The following is a 6,812-nucleotide window of genomic DNA, read 5'->3' on the forward strand; positions in this document are numbered from 1 at the left end:
AAGTTGTTGGTTAGATTGAGCCATGGTTTGGAAAAGTTTTTGGCTCATTTGTATGAAGGTGTCAAGACGATCCGGTTGTGTGGGTGTAGTAGTCCGGGTGGTGTATTTGGAACTATTTCACGTGAATTATTTATGGGTGGATTTTGATAGTTATTATTTACCGGAACGATACCTCTATTAGCATTATAATTATTATAATTACCTTGACTTTGTGCTTGACCTTGTCGAGTTTGCGCTTGGTTGTTATAATTATTAAAATTACCCTGACCCTGTCCTTGTCTTAGTGGGGCTTGGTTAAAGCTGTGCGTAGGCCTAACATATTGATTATTGTACCCTTGGGGTATGATGTTTTGGTTATTTCTCCAACCGAAGTTGGGATTTTGTCTCCAAGGGGCGTTAGGTTCACTATTAATGGAACAAGCCTGTTCATAGGCTATAGGACAGTGTGAGTCGGGATGCTTAGGGCTCCAACAGAAACTAGATGGATTTGAATTTACATTCATGACGGGGATTGGCTTTTGTTGTACAGAAATGGCCTCTACCTTTTTTGTGAGGGATTCAATTAGAGTTTTATGCTCAGGATCTGATTTAACCTCAAACATACTGGTAGCCTTAACTGTTGAAGAATAACTAGTGGAGCGGGAGTAATCATCACTACCCCCCCAGTTGTTATTTCGCTTAGTTTGGTCCTCTAAAAATTTATAAGCCTCCGAAGCTCCTTTGCTTAAGAAACTACCCCCATTCATTCTGTCAAGGACTTCTTTATGGTGGTGTAGAAGTCCTTTGAAAAAGGAACGAACTAACGTGTCTTTCGCTAAGTTATGATGTGGACACTCTATAAGGAGATCGGTGAAACGATTCCAAGCCTCTGAAAATGTTTCATGAGGATTTTGTCGAAAGAAATGAATCTTGGAAAGCATCTCATCCGTCTTTAGGGGTGGGTAAAAATGTTCCATAAACAGCTGAACAAGTTTAGCCCACGAGTCCACAGAATTAGGCGTTTGGGCAGTTAACCAAGACGCCGCCTTATCGGCTAAGGTGAAAGGGAATACCCTTAATTTAATTTGTTCCGTACCAACCGTAGGATGGTGGAATGTTGTTAGGACTTGTTCAATCCTACGCATGTGCTGATAAGGTTTTTCATGGTCTAATCCATGAAAAACGGGTAACAAATTAAAAATATTTGGGGGATTCGGAAATCCCCCGCTGGGTCTGCTAGAACGATGCAAGATTTGGGGCTATCGCTCAAGGCTTTGTAGAAGTCAGAGAGAGGCCTCTCTTCTTCGTCGGGCATTGTGTCAGGTGATGTGTGTGAAATAGTAGCTAGAGGTGTAGTGGGTGGTATACTAGATAGACTTGTTTGTTGACGTTGTTGTGTAATTACGTTCGGTTTTTTTGTTCAGCCAGACCTTAATCTCATACAAGGCTAAAACCAAACTTAGCTAAACACATCAACACTCCAAACAATTCTGATATACTAGTATAAACCTCTAACAGGAGATGCAAGGTGTGGAAGAAATGAATACCTGATTGCGTCCTTGCTTCGCTTATGAATAGCGTCTTGTTTACGCTTGTTTAGTGTATATAGCAGGTTAGAACACTGAAAAATATGAAAGATCAAAGTTCGAATCAAAACTGTCGAAATCCGAAAAATTTTGTTAAGGGCGCAGGTCGCGCTCAGTGTATTTTAGAATTCCAGAGTTGAAGGGCGGGTCGCGCTCCACATGGGGCTGGTCGCTTCGAGGTCCGATGAGTTAGAGTGGTCGCTCAAGGAAAGCTTGCCAGCCTTCGTAAATTTTACCGAAATTTTTCAACTCTGAAATGGACAACCACAGTATGAATCAAACAAGGGTGGGTGGGTGAAATGGGACTTTAAGAACAGTACTACACTACGAAAACAATACGAAAGTGAAACTAAGATGGCAGCGGCGCCATTTGATAAAACATAAAATGAATAGTCTTACCTACGAAATAAAGCGATGAACTCTAAACGCAAGTAAAACTAAACTTAATCTTAAATGCCTATATTATCAAAGATTCTACTCTCAAGTCTATGAGATATAGTGGAGTAGAGTGATTCGTTCCACTCTTAGTCCTTCCGCATGCTATGTTCTCAAGTGTAAGTACTCTAAACTTAAAGTCTAATGAGAGATTTACGAAAAAGGCAACTAGACTACGATGCAACTACCCACGAAATGCAACTAGTCGACGATGGGAATAACTAAGGGAATGCTATGTTGATTCGATGATAAGGAGTTAGAGGGGGATTGATTCCACCTTAACCTCGACTTAATCCTATTAACGACGAATCGTCAGTAATCGAATTGAATCGCCAGCAGAGAACAATTGGTTCTTCCTAATCCCTAATTACACATGGCATTCTTACCAATTCATAACTAGCATGTGAGCGATTAAACCCATTCTCATGGTGAACTAATCGTTTCTAGAGTGGAAGGAAATTACGGCGAATCTACGATATTCGAATCAAGCTTTCATCAAGGCTTCTCAACCCCCTCTAATGGAGGTTTAGCCGAGAATCATTACGCTTAATCATTTCGATTACATTTAAACTAAACATGATATAAAGAATTGAAATTTACTTAATTAAACAATAATGAAATCTAATTTAATGACTCAAATGAAATAAGGTCAGGAATTGAAATTAGATCTAGAAATGGAAATGACAAAATCGAAATTGATAAAAATACTACTTTATTGATCTAATCAAAATGAAGAACAAGATTCAAAGGTTTAATCTAATATAATAATTGAAATGGAACTAAACTTAATTAATCTACATGAAAAACTAGATCTAGAAGCTATTTTTAATGGCTACTTTCTATTCTAAGCTACCTTTATTTTCTAACCTAAAAATATACTATTCTTTACTAAAAGATCTACCAATAACAAAGAGCTAAACTTTTGTTTTTATACATTTATATCCAAAAATCGTGCATGGGCTTGGAGCCATGTTTTGGCCCAAAACCCAATTCTTTCAGTCCAAAAAGGCCTCTTCAGCTGCAGTTGGCTTCAACAGAATTTTCGTCCACTTCTGCTCCTCTGATTGGATCAAGGCTTAGACCATTGGAAAGCTCTTTCCGAGCCGGTCGTTTTGACATAAGGTAGGCCCCATTCCGAGGTCTGAGTCCAAAGATATAGCCTTCGGAAGTTCTGCTGACTTTGTGTGCTGTTTCTGCCCGCGTCGACTTTTCTCCTTTTGACCGGAATGCATAAAAACACGTAATCAGTGTTAACTCTTAAATATTACTCACATAATTGGTCTAAAAGTATGACTGTTAAAGGGTTAAAACTAGAGTTTTGGGCTCTTATCAGTGTGGTAGCTTTTTAATAGCTTCGAGGAAAGGTAGGTTTATAGTTAGATTCTTAAAAACGTCCCTAATCTCCTCATAATTAGTATCCCTAGTTAACAGAGTTAATTTTTGTGGAAACGGTGGTTTCTTTCTATATTTAGCAATAATATCACATGGATGTTTAACCGTGGCTTTCTGTTTCTTAGGTTGTGTTGTAGCTGGTACCTCTACAGTGGTAGGCTCTTCGGTTTCTATTTCGGTATCTAGTAAAATAGCGGTGTAGGGGACTCTTGGTGGGGTACCTATAGGCATAGTTACTTTGTTATCAACCACTCTGCCGAAGCGGAGAGTGGTGATGGCCTTTAGCTCACCTACATTTTCATATTCATTACTAGTATTATCGGTTACCTCAAACTATTTGTACTTGTTGTTTTAGGATTAGGTATTTAAGTGACACGGAAACACACCTTTGGGTTGGGCTTTATCTTGAGCCAACTGTTGGGTTAAATTATTAACGGATTGTAGAAGCTGTTGGTTAGATTGAGCCATGGTTTGGAAAAGTTTTTGGCTCACTTGTATGAAGGTGTCAAGGCGATCGGTTGTGTGGTAGTAGTAGTCAGTGTGGTGGTGTATTTGGAACTATGTCACGTGAATTATTTATGGGTGGATTTTGATAGTTATTATTTGAGGAATGATACCTCTATTAGCATTATAATTATTATAACTACCTTGACCTTGTGCTTGACCTTGTCGAGGTTGCACTTGGTTGTTATAATTATTAAAATTACCCCGACCACATCCTTGTCGTGGTGGAGCTTGGTTAAAACTTTGTGTTGGCCTAACATATTGATTATTGTACCACGGAGGTGTGGCGTGTTGGTTATTTCTCCAACCGAAGTTGGGATTTTGTCTCCAAGGGCGTTAGGTTCACTATTAATGGAATAAGCCTTGTTCATAGGCTATAGTGACGATGGAACTTCGGGATGCTCGGGGCTCAAATGAAACTACATGGATTTGAATTTACATTCATGACGGGGATAGGCTTTTGTTGAATCGAAATGGCATCTACCTTTTTAGTGAGTGATTCAATTAGAGTTTTAAGCTCGAGATCGTGTTTAATTTCAAACATACCGGCGGCCTTAACTGTATTAGAAGAACTAGCGGAGCGGTGGATATCGTCACTACCCCCCTAGTTGTTATTTCGCTTAGTTTGATCCTCTAAAAATTTATAAGCCTCCGAGGCTCCTTTGCTTAAGAAAATACCCCCATTCATTATGTCTAGGACTTCTTTATGGTGGTGTAGAAGTCCTTTGAAAAAAAAACTAACTAACTAGCGTGTCTTTTCGCTAAGTTATGATGTGGACACTCTATAAAGAGATCGGTGAAACGATTCCAAGCCTCTGAAAATGATTCATGAGGATTTTGTCGAAAGAAATGAATCTTGGAAAGCATCTCGTCCGTCTTTAGGGGTGGGTAAAAATGTTCCATAAACAGCTGAACAAGTTTAGCCCACGAGTCTATAGAATTAGGCGCTTGGGCAGTTAACCAAGACGCCGCCTTATCGGCTAAGGTGAAAGGGAATACCCTTAGTTTAATTTGTTTCGCACTAACCGTAGGATGGTGGAATGTTGTTAGGACTTGTTCAATCCTACGCATGTGCTAATAAGGTTTTTCATGGTGTAATCCATGAAAAACGGGTAACAAATTAAAAATATTTGGGGGGATTCGGAAATCCCCCATAGGGTCTGCTAGAACGATGCAAGATTTGGGGCTATCACTCAAGGCTTTATAAAAGTCTAAGAGAGGAGTTTCTCCTTCGTCAGGCATTGTGTCAGGTGGTGTGTGTGAAATAGTAGCTAGAGGTGTAGTGGGTGGTATACTAGATAGACTTGTTTGTTGACGTTGTTGTGTAATTACGTTCGGTGTTTTTATTCGGCCAGACCTTAATCTCATACAAGGCTAAAACCAACCTTAGCTAAACACATAAACACTCCAAACAATTCTAATATACTAGTATAAACCTCTAATAGGAGATGCGAGGTGTGGAAGAAAGGAATACCTGATTGCGTCCTTGCTTCGCTTATGAATAGCGTCTTGTTTACGCGTGCTCAGTGTATATAACAAGTTAGAACACTGAAAAACTTGAAAAATCAAAGTTCGAATAAAAACTACAGAAATCCGGAAAAATCTAGCTAAGGGCGCGGGTGCACTCGGATAGGGCGCGGTCGCGCTCCGTGTAACTTCAAGTTATAGTGATTTAGGGCGGGTCACGCTCCACATGGGGGCGGGTCGCGCTCAGTGTTCCAGTCTTTTGGGCGCAGTGCTTCGGTTAAGCGGTCGCTTCACGTATATATTTTGCGGAACTTTCCAACGCTGACTCGGAAAAGCACAGTTCGAATCAAACAAGGGTGGGTGGGTTTAATGGGACTTTAAGAAAAGTACTTATACTACAAAAACAATGCGAAAGTGAAACTAAGATGGCGGTATGCATTTGATAAAACATAAAAATGAATAGTTTACCTACGAAATGAACGATAAACTCAAAACATAAGTAAACTAAACTACTTTTATGTGCCTATATTTTATCAAAGATTTCTACTCTCAATCCTATGAGATATAGTGGAGTAGAGTGATTCGTTCCACTCCTAGTCCTTCCGCATGCTGTGTTCTCTACGTATAAGTACTCTTAACTCTAAAGTCTAATGAGAGATTTACGAAGTGGCAACTAGAATACGATGCAACTACCCACAAGATGCAACTAGTCGATTATCAGAACAACTATGGGAATGCTACGTTGATTCTATGATAAGGAGTTAGAGGGGGGTTTGATTCCACCTTAACTCGACTTAATCCTATTAACGACGAATCATCGTAATCCGAATTTGAACTGCTTCGCAGAACAATATGGTTTCTCTTAATCCCTGATTACACATGGCATTTCTACCAATTCATAACTAGCATGTGAACGATTAAACCCATTCTCATGGTGAACTAATCGTTTCTAAATTGGAAAGGAAATTACGACGACTCTACGATAATCAGAGTCAAGCTTTCATCAAGGCTTCTCAGCCCCCTCAATGGAGGTTTAGCCGAGAATCATTATGCAATCATTTCCGATTAAATTAAAACTAAACATACTATAAAGAATTGAAATTTACTAATCTAAATTAAATAATAATTAAAATCTAATTAATAACTAAGAATTGAATAACAAGTAATAAATGAAATTAGGTCTAACACAATGTAAATGACAAGAATCGACATTGACAAAATAACTATTTTATTTATCTAATCAATCAAGAATAATGATTCTAAGAGTTTAATCTAAAACAAGAATTGAAATGGACCTAAACTTAATTAATCTACTGAAAACTAGATCTAGAATTCTATATATTTTTAGGTCTAACTAGCTACCATTAACTATCTACCCTATCTACCCTATCTACTATTAACCAAGAGTGAAGCTTTGGTTTTTATACATTCAGATCTAAAAATCGTGCA

The 6,812-nt window shown here is 38.7% G+C and overlaps 1 pseudogene; it reads left to right on the plus strand.

Moving 5' to 3' along the window:
• Positions 1-816: 816 nt before the first annotated feature.
• LOC147510092 (small nucleolar RNA R71) lies at positions 817-910 on the plus strand (annotated as a pseudogene).
• The last annotated feature ends 5,902 nt before the right edge of the window (positions 911-6,812 follow it).

Source organism: Coptis chinensis, chromosome 3, assembly GCF_015680905.1.
Source record: "Coptis chinensis isolate HL-2020 chromosome 3, ASM1568090v1, whole genome shotgun sequence".
NCBI classification, from domain to species: domain Eukaryota; kingdom Viridiplantae; phylum Streptophyta; class Magnoliopsida; order Ranunculales; family Ranunculaceae; genus Coptis; species Coptis chinensis.